The sequence below is a fragment of the Vicugna pacos genome, chromosome 23 (assembly GCF_048564905.1).
Source record: "Vicugna pacos chromosome 23, VicPac4, whole genome shotgun sequence".
NCBI lineage: Eukaryota > Metazoa > Chordata > Mammalia > Artiodactyla > Camelidae > Vicugna > Vicugna pacos.
The window spans coordinates 7692800-7709857 of NC_133009.1; the positions used below are offsets into that span (position 1 = coordinate 7692800).

Consider the following 17058-nt stretch of genomic DNA (forward strand, 5'->3'; position numbering starts at 1 on the left):
CTGTGACTATATTTAGCTCAGAGCTGGGGGCTTGGAAAGGCGCTGTGGGAGCTGGCATCACGTCTTGAAGGGTCTGTCAGTGTTTCCATAAGAGGCTCAGCTGGGATGAGCTGATCCGTGAGCTGTCTCCTTTCCTCACCCCACCGGGCCGGGCTGAGTGTAGTCAGTGCATCGGAGCGCTCTCCCCAGAGGTGGGCAAGCTCTTTGGGAGAGAAAGGAACTGCGGGTTAATTTCGAGGGCAGCGACCTGGTACCCAGGTGACCAAGCAAATGAGGACTCTGCCATGTTAGGGTTAGGACTTTCAGGAGCCTGAGGACTGAGCCCGTCCCAACCACAGAGCAAGCAGCTCTGGAGCTGTGACCCAAGGGGAGATGGCTCAAATGTCAACTGCTGTCGAGTCCGTCCTGTGCGCCCAGACCTCGCTGTGTGTAAACATCACCCATTCATTTACTCCTGAGGGCTGGGAGACTGCCCGGAGGGAGAGGTAGGCCCACATCTGATGGCCCTTTTACAGACGTGGAAATCAAGACCCGGAGGGGGACGTGATCTGCCCAAGGTCAGCTAATTATTTCATCCCTTCCCTCACTCCTTCGTCAGTTACCTAGTAAGCGCCTATGGCATACTGCCATTGTATAATATACTGGGCCTTCTCAGTGGCAGAGCCAGAACCCAGGGTCAGGACACCCAGCCCTGTGAGTTCTCTACGATGAGCCCACAGTGCAGCCTTCAGGCCAGAGTTGCTGGTTCAGCTGGTGAGTGGTGGTTGAGCGCGAGCAGTGACACAGCCCCACAGGGACCATCTCTAGTCCTTTGGCCTCTCCCCTCTCTGGCTTGAGAGGGGCCCCACCACAGTGTTTCTCTGGAAGGTGGGCAAAGAACGAGCGGAAAGAGAACCCGAGCCAGGGGGTAATTCACCTTTCTAAGCCCACCACAAAAGCCATACTGACCACCCCGGGGAAGCTGGTGGCTCCCCCAGGGCTTGGGATCAGGAGTCCTGACTCAGCCCGGGGCAGGGCTTCAGCAAATGAGATGGGGAGCGGGGACAGTCCCATTCCATCCACTCCTCCACTTCTCTGGGACAAAGCAACTTACCTCCCAGCCTCAAGGCTGCACCTACTTCTTCCTCCTTGGCGGGAGCATCGTGGTTTATAACGTGAGATCGTGAGATCATGTGGCTGGGTGAAAGGGTGGGGGAGAAGGGAAGGTTGTGCTGGAGATGTAAACAGGACCATGCGGTGTGTCGCCTGAGTAGCTAAGTCTCATCCATCCAGTCTCTTGGCCTAATTTGCTGGACACCAAACAGACAAGTGATGATACGTCCGTTTCTCCTCTTTCCCTTGCTTCTTTTCTTCCCCAGATCTGCAAGGAACGGGGGAGACTTTTTAGAGACCGTTTCTCCCACGCATCCTCCTCTGGAAAGAGGCACACTCACTCCCCACGCAGATGGACTGATGTCCCTGTAGATCACACGTGTATGCTTTATGTATTTATTCATTTTATTTATTGAGGTATACTCAGTGTCAGTTTCTGGTGATCAGCATAATGTTTCAGTCATACAAACATATACATATATTCGTTTTTGTGTTCTTTTTCATTATACATTACTACAAGATACTGAGTATAGTTCCTTGTGCTATACAGAAGAAATTTGTTTTTTAATCTATTTCTACAACTTTTTTTTTAATTGAAGTATAGTCAGTTTACAATGTCGTGTCAATTTCTGGTGTACAGCACAATGCTTCAGTCACACATTAAAATACATCTATTCATTTTCATATTCTTTTTCACCAAAAGCTACTACAAGGTATTGAATATAGTTCTCTGTGCCATATTTTATATATAGTAGTTAATGTTTGCAAATCTCGAACTCCCGGGTTATCCAGAAGCTTTTATGGTGTTGCACCTGGAGGCCTCCAGCATCATCGAGGCTGCGTTCACTGCCTCCCCTGACTCTTCGGTTTCTCCTCTTTGCTGTCCTACTTTTCGTGTGTTTTCTCATCCTCAAGGTTCTGGGACAGAGCTGCGGACTTGGAGTCAGAGGACGTCATTTTGAATTCCAGCTCTATTGCTCACAGTGGAATGACCATATCCTTAAATTCTTTGAGCCTCAGTTTCTTCCTCTATAAAATGAGAGTAATAACACCCAGCGGCTGTGAGAATCAAATGAGGTAATGATGGGAAGCAGTTTTGTTTAAGCTGTAAACTGCCATACTCGTGGGAAGGCTCGCCATTAACTCCCCCTGCTCGCCGGACACCACAGACAGAAGGGCTGAGAAGGCGGCAGGACTCCAGGTTAAGCCTGGGGACCCTGCGTTTGAATCATAACTCTGCCCTCTGGCTCTCCAGGCGACCGTGGGAAAGCCGTGGAACCTCTGAGCCTCAGTTTCCCCATTAGTAAAGGAGGAGTCATTAGACTCCTTTGTCTCCTCCAGCTGAGGAGGTAAGTTGCTCGTAAACAGTGTTGCTCACTATTTCGGAGACGCTTCTGAGCTCCGCGCTGCCAATTACAGTTTATTGAGCACCCATCAGGCAGTCCCTGGGCTGGATAAATCGAACTTTCAAGGGCTAGGCTCTGCCCAGGAAGAGCAGCCATCCAGGCCCAGCCCTGCCAGGAAGAGCAGGGCACCTTCTCACCACACACGTGCCTCTGTTCCTGGACGAACTGGCCTGAGGAGAAGTGACAACTGGGTCCCACCCTTGGCAGGCCGAGAGCCAGCGAGACCCTCAGTGATCAGAAAGAAGGAAGGGTGTCCCCGTCGTGTCTGGTCTACTCGGCTGCTGAGAGCTCCTGATCTCTCTCTCCCAACGTCCCTTGCAGCCATCCCTCCTTTCCACTTCCTGGAGGGGTCTCCAGGTGGCCCTGTTGCAGTAACCGCCTAACTGGTCCTCACAACTTTGGCCTCGCTTCTCTCCCCTCCATCCCACTCCCTACTGTCGAATCAGTCTTCCTAAAATACTCCTTTAGCCCCTCGGTTTCCTGCGAAGCACCTTCAGTGACTCCCCATTGCCTGAAGGATCAAGTTCAAGCTGGATGAAGCCTGACACAGACAGAAAAGCAGCTTCAGAACCAAGAGAATCCTGGCTCTGGCCTGGATGGGCAGGTCGCTGCGACCTCTCTGAGTGTCAGTTTCCTCAACTGCAAGATGAGGCCAATAGCACTGATATTCTACTTCTGAGATTCAACTTTAAAATACATGACACACATATAAGGCGGGAGGAGAGGGTACAGCTCAAGTGGTAGAGTGCATGCTTAACATGCACGAGGCTCTGGGTTCAATGCCCAGCACCTCCTCTAAAAATAAAGATGTAAATAAACCTAATTACCTCCCTCCTCAAAAAGAAAAAATATATATATGTATGTATAAAAGGCACAGTGCCTAGTCCGTGGAAGTCATTCGATGTACATTCACCTCCTCTGCTTTCTTCAGTATTACTTGCCTCCACATCTCCACGCAGGTAAGACGTGCACCTAATTGCACACCCACCCTGGGACTTCTGGGAGATCGACACTGACGACCAATACATCCCATTTATCAGGGCCGGGAGGGGCACTGCGCAGAAGAGAAAGGGCTTTGGGGTGAGGAGCAGGCTTCTGACCCATCAGCCTAAGGCTGCTTCAGACAAAAAGGGAAGACAAAGTCGCCCTGAGAACCGTGAGCCTGCGAAACTCCGGAAAGGCAGGAAACACCTGAGCCAAGAACACCTGTTCCTGCTGTGTGAGAGAGGCTTTCTTCGGTAACTGAGCCCATCCCTTAAATGACCTTGGCTCGGCCTTGGGGAACCTGGTCCACGTTCTTTCAGAGAAATAACTCTAAAAACCAAAAACCAAAACAAGCAGAAAACTCCAAACAAACCAAAACACAGGCATCGTTAGAGGCGGAACTGCTGCTCCAGCAGCTGAGGGCCCTCAGGAGCGCGGGGCCGCGGGGCCAGTGGGCGCGGCTACAGCCAGATGACTTCATTTACCCGGAATCAAAAACCACAACGTCTGCCGAGGAAGAGTATGAGTCACCCGGACCCACAGGAAAGAGGGCTGGGGTGGGGTGCGGTGGGCAACAGGACAGGGTGAGAGAAGCAAGTATTTTGAGGACACCTGTCGCAGCTCTGGGGCCTCAAATTCTTTGAGCTTCCTTCTCTTTAAAAGCAGGAGATAACCTAAACGCCATTGCGTAGCGTTGTTTGGGGGATTAAATGAGTTGATCTGTGTCAAAGACTTTAGCAGTAAATGTCACTTATTTTGACAGGCAAGCTCCTACTTTTTCCCCAAAGCTGGAGAAAGAAGAGCCACATTCTCTCCTCATCTTCCACTGGCCCTGAGAACAACTCATGGCTTCAATTAGAAGGACCACACCCCTGACATTCTTCAGGGGGGTGGTCCCCCAGAGCTCGGGACTCCCTGAGTTCCAGCCACTCCCTGGAAGTTCAGACCCACCTGATCCAGATCCTTAAAAACTTCAGGACCTACATCAACTCCTGATGGACTTGCCCCGACAATCCCAGCGCCCAGTCCATCTTGCCATCCTCGGAATACCCAGAGCACTTACCTTCTGATTCAACCAACAGCAAAACGCAGACCCTTCAGGGACATTCTTGTGTCATTCAGGTCTCATTTTATTATGCTGTTGGGTAATTTTCACGAGTGTAAATTTTAAACCCAACTACACCAGTAGCCTTTTCACAACTCTTCCTGCAGCCATAGCAAAGCTAGGCACACACTTGATGCTAAAGCGGTTTTGAATAAGTGAAATGAGATAAGGTTAGTGAGGGCATTAGACTAATGAGATTAGGGCTTAGGGTCCAGGCCAAAGACGGCTCTCACAGTCCAGGCCGCCCAGGCTGCTATGTCTTGCTGGTCAATCAGGGATGGGATGAGTGAATGAACCTCCCACCACCTCCCACCACTGCAGCCAGAACCAAGGCACGTGCCCTGCAGGGGGTCCCAGAACCTCTTCCTCCTCCACCTTACTGCCTTCTGTGATACTGATCTAGTTCAAGGTGACGGAGACCTTGCAGGACAGGAAATAGCTAGATGGAACCAGACAACGCAGACACTGCGGCACAGATTGGGGCTGGAGAAAAAGCTCAGGCGGGCCAGAACTAGACAGCCCCAAAGAGCAAGTGTCTCTGTGCTAACGTGAAAGTAGACGGTGCTTGTAAAGTAATAGGGCAGAGCAGCGGGTAACGCAGGGGGCCAGCCAATTATCTGGAGTCTGTGATGGGGGTGGCCACTGGGAGAGCAGTTCAAATACAGAAGGACCCCAGCCAAGGTAGCATCCAGGACTGGGGAGGCACCTGCGGACTGGGCCATGGCCAAGCTGAAGACAGAAAGACATTGAGTCTTGTCCGATTGGAAAGGGCTCCCAGAGGGAACACAGGACCCTGGGGAGCATGGCTGCCTCGTTAGTCCTAGGCTGCGGAGGTAATTCATACAAGTGCTGCTTCTCTCAGCACTTGTATGGCCAGAAGCCGAGATGGGTGCAGGGACCTGGGAAGACAGAGGGAGGGGTCAAACAGAGGGTGTGACAGACAAAGCCGTCTGCAACCCGCCGGAGTCCTGGTAGTTTTCGGCACTGTAACACTATCCTGTGTGTGGAGCAATCCCCTGCTCGGGTTGACCTGTCTGAAACTTGACGTTTAGATTTCATAGCAACACTTGCAAAATCCCATGTCCCTTTGTTCTTGTGGGTAAGATCACCCCCAGCTGATTCCCAGGATGGTGGGGCCATGGATGGGAAAGGATAGAACTCCAGATATTGTGGAGCTTGGAGGCAAAGAAGACAGTGACCTCAGTCTCAGGAATCAGAAGGTGCAGGGCAGACGGGGTGTCAGGGGGCTGTACCATTGCCCACTGACTGACGGCTGCTCCCTCACCCGCTCACGGTAACCGAACATCCTTAGGGCCGTTCCTGGGATTCAGTGCAGCCAGGGCCACCCCAAATGGAGGGCTCTTCTGAGCCCTTCCATGGCCTCACCCACCCCATCAGGACAGTGCTGCCTGGAGGCTCGCCGCTTTCACACTCTGACAGGCTTACCCTGATGAAGTCAGGCTAAACCATACTCCAGGGACAACCCTGTGGGGCTACCGATCAAAGCACAGCAGGAGATGGAGGAGGAAGGAGAATTCACTCCTGTTCCCTGGGGCTAGTGGGGAGAGGCAACATTTTTTTAAAATGAATATAGGCCTCAGGTCTAATATCAGTGGGAGTTTTTCCATTACACTGGGGGAAAAAGCCAATTACACCTGGCTTGAGCAAAATCCCTGAGGGAATCAGGAGTGGCTGCAGACAGAGATCTTACCAGGCCTAGTCATCTCGCAGCTGGACTTTCTAGTTGGCTCCACTCGCCAGTAGGCATTGTCAAGACGGCCCCAGCAACTCCAGGTGTTAACCCTTCTAGCTTCGCTTCTTCTGGAAGGGATTTCGACCGAAGTCCCAGAACTGAACCTCATCGCCTGGCTTGGGTTACAACACCCACTCCTGGCGTCACGAGTGGGGTCAACTGCTCCCAGGCTGCAAGGTCTGAGCGTGGGGGAGCGGAGGTTTTTCAAAGAAAAATCAAAATGCTGTTACCAGGAGCAGGCAAAGGTACAAAGGACCACTACACACTCTTGTCTTGAACCAGTGGGTCAAGTTTCTTAACACGAAGACGCCAACTTAACCAGTGACGCACGTGTCAGGGTTAGGTGAAGCATTTAAACGCAGTGGATGACATGAGGAACTTCTGACAACCTCCTGGGCCCCCCAAGAGCCAGAGTCATTCTCACCCACCTTTGTTTCTTCAGTCTTGAGACAGAAGTCAGCGCAGTTGACTCGAATGCCTCCAAGGCATTTTTAAAAACTGTGAGTTCAAGAAAAAAAATGGAAAGTGTTTAGCAAAAATTTCATCTGTCCTGGGAGTCCAAAATGGCAGAAACCACTTGTAAAATTCCAATTTTCACGATTCAGGGGGATCTGATGACTTCGAACTGAGAGGGTGGTGAGGAAAGCCAAGGTGACTTCGGAGCCCAGGCACAGGAGGTCTTGCTTCCTGTGTGGCAGGAGTAGGTGAGAGCCATACCCCTGGCTGTAGACTGGGTTGGAAGAATGGGAACGGGGGGGAGGGAACTGGAAACGTGGCCGTGGTAGGCGGTGTGTGAGGGAGCCCACGCCAACCTGTCCTGAGTGTCAGCGACCACAGACTCGTCAGCTCGCTCACCGGGCTTGAGTTTGTCCACCAAGAGGCCAGACCCAGTAATAAACTATTTTGTGAACTCAAAACTTCTGAGTAAATGTTCAGAGAGGGCAGGCAGAGGCAGACGGATAGAGATGGAGGAAAGTCAGAAGTCCAGGAGCCACGGACCCCAGGCTTTGGAAGAGAAAATATGGCCTTTAGAATGAGGAAACTACGCTTGAAATCTTGTAGGGCCACATACCAGCTGTGTGACCTTGGATTCCTTACTGAACCTCTCTGACCTTCAGTTTCCTCCTTAATAAAAATGGAGATGAGGATATTAACCCTTCAAGTTGTCACAGATGCAAATGCAATAGCCTAACTAGAACCTTTCAGATGTGCATGATCAGCAGTGCGCATAGACTCCACCCAAGACTTCCTATCTCAAACGCTTTTGAGCATTTCAACATTTGCTCAGCCGCAGGCAGCCTCAGAAACATGAGGGAAGAAGCGGGTGAGTTCCCAGAGGAAGAATCATTGACCCTACTCTTCAATTCCTTGCTTAGTATCTGTGGCTTCCAAAGAGGTCGGAGACCAATGGCCCTGTTCCCAAGCTCGGCAAAACCCAAATTAGCCTAGACCAGACCGATGGCGTGTTGTTCCTCCTTAAAAATCTCCAGGTGGCAGACTTCTCGGCCTCCGATCTGCCTCTGGAGTCTGCTAGTTAGTTAGGATGCTGTTTCTTGTGACTAACTCCAAACCCTCCAGCACCAATCATGTATTCATTCAACTGTTGATTCATTCTTACTATAATAAGTTATTGGGCACGCATTAACCATGCCAGCTGCTGGAAGTACAAAAAAAGCACAAAAATGAGCAAGACGCTTTGCCCTCACGGAGCCTGGAGTCTACTGGGAAGGAGACATATCCATAGACAGTCATCGTAGTACACAGCAAGCACCTTAACAGAAGTCATCTCTGAACATTTTGGAACCCCTAAGGGGCACCTAACCTGAGTTCGGGAGAGGGAACTCAGGGAAGGCTTCCCAGCGGAGGTGACACTTGAACTGCACCTTGAGGAACTGCTGAGCGAGTAGATGTGAGCAACAGGTATTTTCGGAACAATTTCTCAGCCTTTATCACACAAGAAGCCTGGCAGGTTGGGCTCATTATTGCATGGAGATGCCATCACGTGGACTGCACTGGGGTAATTACCAAGCAGAAGTTACAGCCCACTTCCTGGGATGCCAGGTGATGCCACTTGGGCACCATGACCTCTTGTTGTGAAAGATGCGCTGAGGTCCTAGAAGCAGGTGGTCCCGTCGTACTGCGTCACTGGATGGGGGGGATGCAGGAACGGAGGCCTGGTCCTCACAGAGATTGGGAGTACTGGCCTGTTTAGAAAGAGTGTGGAACCATCTTTTTCTCTTGATGCAGAATCTGCTAGACTGGACAGTGGTGACAAGGACCCTCCAGCCTGGAATGTGGAAGGGAAGAAACAGCTGACCTCTGGAGACCCCCTCTTATCAGAGGAGCCCATCATTTCAGAACTTGGCACTGTATTTCTGACTTATCCCCAGGATCTTGGCTCAAGGTGCTGCCATTTGTCCTTCCCTCATACTAATGAGCCAGGTTTCCCACCCCCCAGGGGAGGCGTCTATGCTTTCCACTCGCATACTCCCATGTCACACAGATGCAGGGAGCCCACGGAGGCCTACTGAAGTTGAGCACTTGGCAGAAGGCCACCCAGGGCACCAAAAATAGAACGCTGTCTGTGGCCACTCGTATTGATCAGGTGAGCCACGCCCTCCACACAGCCAGCGGAGAAAGCCAGATTTCACTGCCTCCGTTTTCTCTGCGCCCCGCAACCACCAAACCCCAGAAGACACTAAGAAGAGAAATGCAGCCAGACTGGAGGCAGGGGCGGAGGCCATCCCTCTTTGCCTGCCCTTGGCTCCGAGGATGCTCTGTCTGTCACCTGCACTCTCAGCAGCAGGAGGTGAAGGTGCCTGTAAGGTAGAACTTCAGAGGTAAATGTCAGTGCGGGAGGGGCTGCTGGGGAAGACTCAGCAAAAGTCTTAACCCGCCCCACACGCCAGTTCTGGTCCTCTTTCTGTTTCTGGCGGGTGCCTGTCAGAATCTGAATGAGAAGGCTTCAGCGGAGACCTTCTGAAGCACTTCCTTACCGCTAACAGATAAAAGAGGAACGTGTAACCGCAGGAGGCAGCAGGGTCTCCTTCGGCGAGGGGGGGGATGAGGAGGAGGGCTCCTGCTTCCAGGCAGGGCCGTGGACCAAGACACAACCCAAGAGCACACAGCGCAGCTCCTTTAGGGGTTCGGCCAGGACCCCGAGGGCTCAGGAGCTGGGTGGGGCAGACAGTGGTCGGGTGGTGATGCCACTCCAGCTGCCATGACCCTCCCTTCGCTTTGGGGTCTGCCCTCCATCTGCCTACCCACCTCTCCCATCCCTTCCCAGGCCCACGTTGAATACAGAGAGGAGGCGTCTCCTTCCCTGTCCCTTCTTTCTTGACTAGGAGCCTTTGCAGTGGGCACAGAAATGCTCCCCGTCCTCAGTTCCTGCTTAAATAATGGGAGAGACTGAAGGTCACCAGATCTCCCAAGTACACGAGCACACAGCCTGGGCCTCCCCTCGGAACAAATTCGACTCTCGGTTTCCGTGAGGGCCCACCACCTGAGAAACAGTGAAGGAAGGGGGGATGTCTGGAATCCCGGACGCAGCATCAGCTTGAGGACAGACCAGAAAGGCTAGAATTCAGTTCCTGGAATGCTGGCAGATTCCATGGCTGCCTCCTCCCCTGCAGCCCTTCCCAGCCAGGGCTGCTCTCCCCAGTAATCCCCAAGTCCGTTAAAGCCCGAGGAACTGGCCGAAGGTGTGCACGCCAAGAAAGCCTGTCAACGCAAGGTGCGGGAGAAGAGCCTTGGGCCAGCAGTCTGAGGACCTCAGTCCAGTCCTGCCGTGCAAACTGTGTGATCCCAAGCAAGCCTGTCTGAGCGTTGGTCCCCCAACTGTAAAATGGGAATAATAATTCATAACCCCATTCTCCCTACCCTATAGGACTCTTGCAAAGATCAAATTATTCTGTGCAGGAAAAGTACTTTGTAAACTACAAAGTACTGTGCAAGCACAGAAGAATTATAAATGGCTCTGAGCAGAGGACCTGTGAGATGCCTTCCCGTCTGGCGTGGGGACCAGAAAACATCCTTCCAATTGCCTCTTCTTTGGTCTTCATTTGAAACTTAATGAGCACTTTAGGTATTGCTGACACTCCAATTAGGTTTAAAAATTAAATTTGAAAGTCACCACTTGTTCCCTTCTTTCCACACTGACTTCCTCAGCTCTGTTGAGCACAACCATTAGCCAAAAACTATTTAAATAAGTGGCACTTATTTGATGTAGACTGAAACAAATGAAAGACAAATATTTCAGTAGAAAAACCAATCACGAACCAAACCTGAGTTAAAAAAACAAACAAACTAGTTATTGAGTTCAAAGTGAAATTAAAACCAAACCACTACAGGTTCCAAAGCAATTGAACCAGAATGAAATTGGGAGAACGAAATACACTCCCAAGTGAACCTAACTGATTCTGCAGATCATCGAAGGCCCTGGATCCCAAAAGGGCTTCTGGCCCTGGCTTCCCCACGTCAGATTCTGCACTCCTTCATTTAATAGGACGCCCCAGATGTCCCAGATGTGCTAAGTCACCAGGGATGCAAAGATGAGGAAGGACAACCCCTTCCTTCCAGGAGCCGGTGGCCCAACACAGAGGCTTTTCCTACCCAAACGTGCTCCCAGTGCCTGGTTCAAATATCTCCCCACTGGAAATCCTCTTCTGCCTGAGATCACAGAGCAAGATGGAACTCTCGGCACCATCACTAAGACTTGTTACTGCTAGATTCGGAATATGAAACCGGTAACATAACAAAACAGCAAAAACTCAACACGAAAAACGTTGAGCCTCAAAGACCTCTGTGGTGGCAGAGACAGGAGATGCTCTCCGACCAGCTCCTCCCAGCCAGCAGAGAAGGCCTCCTTTGCTTTCAATCAGCATCGCACCCTTGCAGATTCAGACAGGCTTTCTCATGATCTCAGCAAAGGTTGTCCCCTTCGGTCTCCTCCACAGGAATCCCAGGAAGTGGGGAAAAAATTGAAACTGTTGCGCGTTGAGCGCAGATGACCACCCACACGCAGCAAGAGGGTGAGCTGGAAGCCAGGTCTCCTGTGGAGGGCCCAGCAAGTTTCCTGCAGTGGGAAAACAGCCCCGGCGTGCTGCTGCTTCTGCTGCCAAGACAGCTTTGCAATTTGCTCATCTCTCACACCAGCACAGCCAGAGCAAGCCACCCCTTCCTCCTCCTTGGACCCTCCCAACTGAAAACACTATTGCCCTCCAGGACAGAGTCCTCCCTACCTGGTTCCTGAAACAACCGTCATCACCGACTTGAGAGTGGGCTGTTTGAGCGGAGACGAGCTCGTCTGGAGGGGGAGCCTTGGCTGTGTCTTTATCTGGTTGCAGCATTGTTTTATCTTCTATCATCTTGGCCCAGGCCAATTCCACGAATCTCTGTCTTGATAGCTCTGACCACCCCACCCTCCAGCGCCAAATCCCTATAGGTACTCTTGGCCTCCACCTTTTGGGACCAGCCTGCAGCCAAATCAGCTCCCCAAGCTCTGTCTTCCTGGGTCTAACGGATTTCTCCCTATCAGTAGCCTTGTCTTGGATTATGTATAAGGACTGACAAAGGGCATGGGGACAGATGTTGCTTGGATACATGCCTCTGTCTACCTTGCCTTCAGCCATCGCCAGAATTGTTTTTCGGGGGTGGGGTGGGGGTGGGGGTGGGAAGAGTGACAGTGGGAAGAATTTCAAAGGCCAGCAGGAGTCCCACCAAATCTAAGAAGCCTTCCCCAAGGGCTCCAGCCCATCTTCAGCATCACTAGGCTTTCACTGGATTTTCCATCTGGATCCAAGTCTTAGGCTTAATCACGCATTTTTTGTTTTGTGATCTGTTTTATGTGTTTTTACAACCAGCGCAGAAGCTTCCGGGAGACGGGGACTCTGCTATAAATAACTGCGTTATATAAAATTGCCCAGGGGTGCGCTGGGCCCGGATTATCCCTGCCTGCCACCTAGGTTTCCAATCTGCCTGACCCACGGCTGCTGCAGCCACCTTGCCAAACATAGACCTGACGAGGCCACTCAGGGCTCTCGGTAGCCCAGGCCCCACCTGCCTCCCGGCCTCCCCTCTCTAGTCCATCTGCCTTGTACCTCTGCTCACGCCCTCCCAGCTCCACCCCACCCAGCCCCCAGCCAAGACGAGCGAAAGCTTACTCTTCAAAATTTTCCAAGTACCTCTGAATATAATCTCTTTTCTGGAGCCTTCCAATATTTTCGTCAAAAACAGTCAGTCACCCCCTGGAATTCCCCGAGCAGTATTTTCATACTTCGTCTTTCAACTTGCTACCAACACATAGTTACTTTCTTTAAACAATACTGTCTAGCACAGAGTAAACCCTCAATAAACATGTTTAAAACAATTACTATAAGAGGGAGGGTATAGCTCAGCGACAGAGTGCGTGCTTGGCATGCACGAGGTCCTGGGCTCAGTTCCCAGTACCTCCATCAAAATAAACAAACCTAATTACCACGCCCACAAACAAAACATATTCTTTTTTAAAAAAAATTAACAGCAACATTATTTATAATTGCCAAGATATGGAAACATCCTAAGTGCACATCAATAGTTGAATAGATAATGGAGATGCAGTATGTGTGTGTGTGTGTGTGTGTGTATATATGTATATATGAAACAACTCACCCTTAAAAAAGAAGGCTATTTTGCCATTTACGGCCCTTCATTCACTTTTTTTTCACTTCAAAAACCAGAATTTTATAACTGGCAGAGACATTTCCATTACATCAAGAACAAAATACCTAGAAATAAACTTCACCAAGTTTATGTCAATAAACTAACCAAGGAGGCTATCTATACTCTGAAAACCGAAATGACACAAAGAAATGGAAAGATTTCTTGTGCTCTTGGACTGGAAGAATCAACACTATCAAAATGGCCACACTACCCAAAGCAATCCAAAAGCAGACCACAGCACCTTCCATTGTGATTATTTATGCTATGAGTACCTCTTTTTCCCCCACTAAACTGGAAGCTTTATTAGTCCTGTACACCCCAGCTGGGCCCAGCAGACGCTGAAACAGTAGACATTCAATAAATATGCGCCTAATTGAATAGGGAGTATTCAGTAACAAATAAAATGAATGAATTAAATTCACCAAAATGAGTGCACCTAAGTGGTAGGTACAGCTTCAAAGGTTTCTGTATTACTTAGTGAAAGTGACCAGAACCCTGAATTTAGTCTAGCTGGTGCTTTCATACTGAGTCAAGTGACTAACTCATCTGTAGACACGGCAAGGGGCCAGGAGTGGGTGAGGCACAGGTAGCTCAGACGCTGCCCTGCCGGGACTCACGCGTTGCTTTTCCTCTCTGCCTCCCTCTGCATGTAAGCTTTGTTGTTTCCTGCTGGCAGGCTTCTTTCGTGTGGCCGGGCGTGGAGCCCCTGATACCTCCAGAGCCTCACTCCTCAGAGTGTCCCCTGCTGGAAGGAATCAGATCTCATTTTCTCTCCAGGAAAGAATGTCACTGGCTCAGTTTGGGTCAGGTAGGGATGGGACCTCTAATAAAATGACATTTCCTCCCATATTAACAGTGAAGAGAAAGACCACCTTAAAAGTGTGGGTCTGAGCCTGGGGAGGACGGTTGCTGTTCTAGACAAAGCAGGAGACACCCACAGTACAGAGAGGTGCAGCTTGCATTCAAGAAAGGTGGGGGAAGATGGCACAGGTGATTTGGGGAACTCAAGGTGGGGTTCTCAAGAGGCCGGAAGAATAGACTCTCTCAAACATCGAAGGGAGGGACAAGGCTGACTGTATTTTCTTCAAGTAAGAGTTGGTGTGGGGGCATGGGGACAGGGTCCACAATGATGGAATCCCTCCCAGGCTGACCTGCTCTGGGGCAGCCGTGACTCCTGGCTGAGGGGAGCCAGGCTAGAGCTAAAGAAGGAGAGGATACGAGGATGGCAGGGATGAGAAGGAAAAAGGGTCTAGTTAGAGGCCAGTCAGCCAGCCATACACAACAGTCCAACCAGGAACTCCCGATGCTGGAGGCAGTACCGTCCCTCTTAGCCGTGGTGGGGGAAGGGGCATGCCTCCACCCTCCACACTTGGAGGTTATTTCCTGGGTAGATTTAGTTTTATCCATTCTAGACCTCAAGCCAGCTGCTGGAAGAAACAAGGCACAAGATTTCTGGAAACACAGGCACCGGGGGCTGGCTCAGCTAGGGAGACCAGGCTGTGGCCACTCCACCCCTCACATCCTCTTGCTTGTCTACAAGAGGGCTGGGGGGTTGCAAAGGGGTGAGGGTTCCTTTCCTCTCATCTCGCAGCCCCCCACCGGTAATGGGGGGCACTGGACTCTAAGAGAAGGGCAGGTCTACCCGTGGATCCGAGCCCTTCAGAGGCAGGACAGATGGCACAGCCTCCATGGGCAGTGCCTCCCCTGCACAGCCTGCCTCCCTGAACCCAAGGAGTTTAAGGAGAGAATCTTGCCTTTCAGACACCAACAAGGCATCATTTCCCGGCCCCCCCAACGCCAGTGGCCAAAGTAGACTTCTCCTTTAACAGGACCGCACATCTGGCCTCAACTGTTACTCCCCCAGGACAAGTTTATGAAACAGTCAGGCAAGGCCATGAAACACAGACACTGCAGACAAGCTTAAAATACACTTTAATACATTTAAAGCACCATTTCAGAGACTGGCTTTCTCCTGATAAAGATGCAACTGACACTCACTGGACGCTAAGATGTCAAGTTGTTGCAATCCGGCAGGAGCCTGATAAGCCATTAAATCTGAAGCTCTGTTCAGCTGATCCCTGTCCTTTTATTCCCCTGTCTTTCCCAACAATTGATCTGGGCTCCTGAAACTGACATTTTAGTGGGAACTTCCAAACTCTAACAAGGTACCATCTCTATCCCAGCCATCAGTTTGTCCACTGAAATGCTCTGGGCAGTGGGATGGGATGGACCAGGGGAGTTGAGGGAGAGGCAGGGAGTGAATGAGAACAAATCTCACGTTTTGGTGCCCTCTAAATGCCAAGGAGAGTGAGACTTTCAATCCTAAGGAAGGAAGGAAGAAAGGACTGCATGGAAAACAATCCATGATGGCTTCCACAGAGGGTGACCCTAAACCCTCCTCTGCACCCCTGTAACCTTCAGCTGCGTGGGGCTGGGCTGGGCTGGGCTTGGAGGAGAAGCACAAGGGTAGGCAGGGGCTTATTTGGGATTCGGTTCCAAAGACAGATGGCAGCAGGCAATTGAGCACCACATTAAGAAACTCTGAGCTCTGAGCCCAGCCCAACCATCCTAAAAAGCTTTCTTTACTTTTGTCTGTTTAACTTTCCCTGGCTCAGAAATAGGACGTGGATGAGTTGTTGAGAAATAGCAGGACAGGGGAAAAAAGAGAGGAAAGAAAAGACCCAAATGCTAGGAAATTGGGAAGGGTGCTCCTACGCAGAGGGAAGCCAGACCCCAAGGGTCTAACTCACAGCTCTGTTTCACCACGTGCATGTGGATCTTCATGGGGGTAGGAAGGATGCATGGTAAAGGAGTGGTGTGAGGTGCTGGGTCAGGATGGGAGGGTCAAAGAGGTCTCTTCCCAAACTCCTGAAGCTGTGGTTGGTCCCTTCTAACAGCACAGTTTACAACTCTAATCTGTGAGGTGTATGTTAACCGACTTTCCATTAGCCTATGAACACGAGTTTGTGTGTGTGTGTGTGTGTGTGTGTGTGTGTTTGTGTGTGCGCGTGCGCGTAGAGGTAGGTGTGGGAATGCATCAGTCAATGAAGACATGCAGGGTGAACCAGTTGATGGTGCATGTTTGCACTTGAAAGCCGTAAGGTTCTGCGCAAAATCTATGGGTGGCACTGTTGCACAATGCTGGTGGGTGTGTGGCTGCTGGGGTGTGATTAACAGTTTATAGTCGGTGTATAAGTGTGCGTGGATGTCTGTGCGCGAATTAAAATGGAAACATGTGTTGGAGTTATGATACAAGTGCAGGAAAGTATACCAGATTTGGAGTCAGTCTGACTTGGCCTGGAATCCTTGCGCTGTTGTTAAGGAGATGTATAACCTTGGGCAAGTTACTGATCCTCAATTTCCTCATCTCTGAAATGAAGATAATAAGTACCTTTCAAGATTGCCACGAGCATTGTATAAAGCTTTTTGTGTCACAGCCCACACATAGTAGGATTCAAAAGTAGGCAGCCCTCATCATGTGCTGTGGATGTGTCCCTGTGGGTACAGAGGCAAGGGGGCGCTTGACCCCCGGGGACTGTGTGGGTGAAATCTGGGTGAGGACTGTGAACTAAGCTGTGTGTATAAGCAAGCTGCCCACGGCGGATGCACCCAAAGCAACACCTTCTCTTCCTCCAGTGAGCCCCCTATTCAGACAGGGGCGGGAGGGTGGCAGGAGATGGTACAAGTTTCCGCAGACACCTTGGGTTTCTGGGTCCTGGGTTTAAGAGAGTAAGAGGTTGAGAGGAGCTGCGGGAAACCAACTGCCTGCAGAAGCTTCCTTTTCCCCTCCACCCAGCAACCGTTGAATACCGCCACCCGCATCCCCTCCCACCCCCACCCCCCACCCGACTTTCCTTTCAACGGTCGAGAGCAAGGGCGGGGAGGAAACCCCCGCAGAAAAGAGGATTCCTCTCCTCCTTTTCCCATTCCTCCTTAACAAACCAGGAAGCGGCCGCGGCTCGCCCTCGGGCCACCTTAACGGTGGAGTAACGGTCGGGCCCCCCGCCAAGCCCCACCCC

At 51.0% G+C, this 17058-nt stretch overlaps 1 long non-coding RNA gene across 2 annotated transcripts; it reads right to left on the reverse strand.

The window, feature by feature from the left end:
* Positions 1-7: 7 nt before the first annotated feature.
* LOC140688602 (uncharacterized) lies at positions 8-6802 on the reverse strand. Of its 2 annotated transcripts, none has more exons than XR_012063301.1 (4): positions 6299-6802; positions 1905-2121; positions 1094-1360; positions 8-202 (listed from the first exon to the last, which is right to left on the reverse strand). It is a non-coding gene; the product is annotated as an uncharacterized lncRNA (long non-coding RNA). The 2 variants fall into 2 exon arrangements; XR_012063302.1 differs by lacking the exon at positions 6299-6802 and adding an exon at positions 2990-3149.
* Positions 6803-17058: the final 10256 nt, after the last annotated feature.